Here is a 2,674-nt window from a genome sequence, read left to right as displayed (position 1 = left end):
CACACACACACACACACACACACACACACACACACACACTGTGTATGTGTATGCCACGGTGCTACAGGTACCTGCAGAACCCAGAAGAGGACTTGGGATCCCTAGAAACTACAGCAACAGGTGCTTGTGATCTGGCCAACGTGGTTGTTGGGAACTGAATTAGGTTTCTCTGCAAAGGCAGGTAGTACTTGCAACCACTGACCCATCTCTCCAGCCTCCTCCACCTCTTGTTTTGTGACAATAAAACACCCATGTAACCCCTTGCCACTGTGAAACATGTCATTTGGGTCAACTTGAATCCCATGTCACACATGACTTGATAAGCATAAATTCTCCTATAACTTGAATCCCATGTCACGCGTGACTTGATAAGCATACATTCTCCTATTCACTTTGGAGAACAGATCTGTGCTTTGTGGAGTCCTCTGCATAGAGAAGCAGTGATTTGACACCAAATAAGTATGGAGAAAACTTTTCTAATGCAGTTTTCCAGGCAGAAGACATTCAGAAACTATCTATCACTGAGCATACTCATAAGGAAACTTGGTTACTCTTGCAAGTAAGACAGAATCCCATGCGGTTTCTCTCTGTTGAGTCAGTAGATCACATTGATGTGAATAAAAAATGGCCAGTTTGTTTTAAAAGAGAGAAAAAGTCAGAACTTGGTAATTTAAAAAATGTAACATTTATTTCATGCTACTATGTTTTCATATAATCATCTTAAGTATTATGGTACAGTTTTATTAAAGATAGCAAATCACACTCAAGAAATTTTAAAATAAAGCCATATATTAAGTACTTTTAAACTTATTTAACAATACTATATGCGATCTTTGATGGCAAACTTCATTTTGGCATACAGCTCATTTGTCCTTTTGGTTCTGCAGTGAAGAAATATGCATCATACCTGAAGTTCAGGTGACAGGAAATCATTATTAATGTCAATCATCAGTTTCAACCAGTCAGAAACACCGCAGTGCTCTGGAGTTATTCTGATCATTTATAGTCTAAGTAAAACAGAATTTGTAGCAGCCAGAGTCAGTACCAAGGGCTTAAAATAGGCCTTGAAAGTTGACTATCTCCACAATACATCTGAAAGGAAAGATTCCATTTGAATAGAAAGCAGTGATATTCTTAATCTTGGTGTCGGTCCTTCCCAAGCAGAGACACCCGTCACATGATCTGGCACACCTCATCTAGGCAAAGATGGCTGATCTTCCTCATGTTACCTTCCATTTCTCAACGAGTCTCCTTAATTGTTATGTCTCTGGGTATCACATGTAGCCCAGGCTAGCCTTAGATGTGGTGATCCTTCTGTCTCTGCAGTGCTGGGATTAGAGGTGTGCCACACTAGACCTAACAAATGAGTTTTTAGATAGGGTCTCTGTGTACAGCCAGGATAGATAGCCTCAAATTCCATTCTCCAGCATGAATCTTTGTGCTGTGAGCCACCCTGCCCAGTTGTAATTAAACTTCAGAAGGCAGAAACAGCAAAAAAATGATAATGCAGCTTTCATTTTAATAAAAATAAAAAAAAGCCCTTCTAATTTATATACTGTGCTAATGAAGAAACAAAAACAAAATCTGTCTTTCTATCATCAAAATATAAACAGCACACACAAACAAACAAACAAATAAAGTCTAGAATTTCTTATCTGGTTTTTCTTTGAGACAAAGTCTCTGTGATCCAGGCTGGTCTCTCAGCACAACTCTCCTGCCTCCACTTCCTGAATACTGGGATTATAGGTGTGAGCCCTCTTGCCTGGCTTTGAAAATACATTGTACAAGGGAAGAAGGAATGTGTCCAAGATGTGCGGGTCCATGTTATCTCAGGCAGTAAATAAGTAAATACTATTTCCTCTTTGAAGATCACAGACACAAATCCACATGAAGACCAAACTCATTCAAACAGGCATGGTAGCTCCGTCCTATAATTCAAGTCCCCAGGAGGCTGAAACAGGCGGGTTGCTGTGAATTTAAGACTAGCCTGTGCTATCCTGTAAGTTCCTGGCCAACATGGAATACATACAGAATAAGACCTTGGTATTAGAAAAAAATAACACTAGCAGATGATCTTTCCGCTTCTCCTTAGAGATCCCTGATGTCACTTTTGAGTCCACTGTGCCATAAGCCTGCTTCAACTGCATGACTGCGTCCTTCAGAAGTCTCCGCTGTAACAGGGATGGAAGGCAGGAGACTCAGAAGGAATTCGGCCAAGCTGCACAAGTCTGGGTATAGCCCAAGATCGTTTTTATGCTTCATTCATTAATCAAATGAGATGATTCAACTATGTTCTACCCAGCCCAAGCAGCATTGACATTTTAGGATCCATGGACTCAGAAGGTTTCGTTATAAACCAGTCTTCAGGTACACTTCACTCCTATCCAATGGCTAGATAAGAATTTGATTCTAGAGTCTAAAGTGTTTAATAACTGCATTAAACTAATAATGGCTCCTTCTCTGTATTTATTTTTAGAGAATTAAAATTGGCCACAGATTCTGTGCAAGTCTTCTCATAAAAGGTACTGTTTATTTCTCCATTCCTGGATTCTGGGATGGTTTTATGTATTAATCCATTTTTCAAGTATTTTATTCACTTTAATTGTATGTCTATGGATGTTTTGCATGTACCTATGTTTGCGTACCATGTGGGTGCCTGGTGCCCAAGAAGATC

The sequence above is a fragment of the Mus pahari genome, chromosome 17 (assembly GCF_900095145.1).
Source record: "Mus pahari chromosome 17, PAHARI_EIJ_v1.1, whole genome shotgun sequence".
NCBI lineage: Eukaryota > Metazoa > Chordata > Mammalia > Rodentia > Muridae > Mus > Mus pahari.
The sequence above is the reverse complement of the archived record's forward strand: the minus strand, read 5'-3'. Positions refer to the sequence as shown.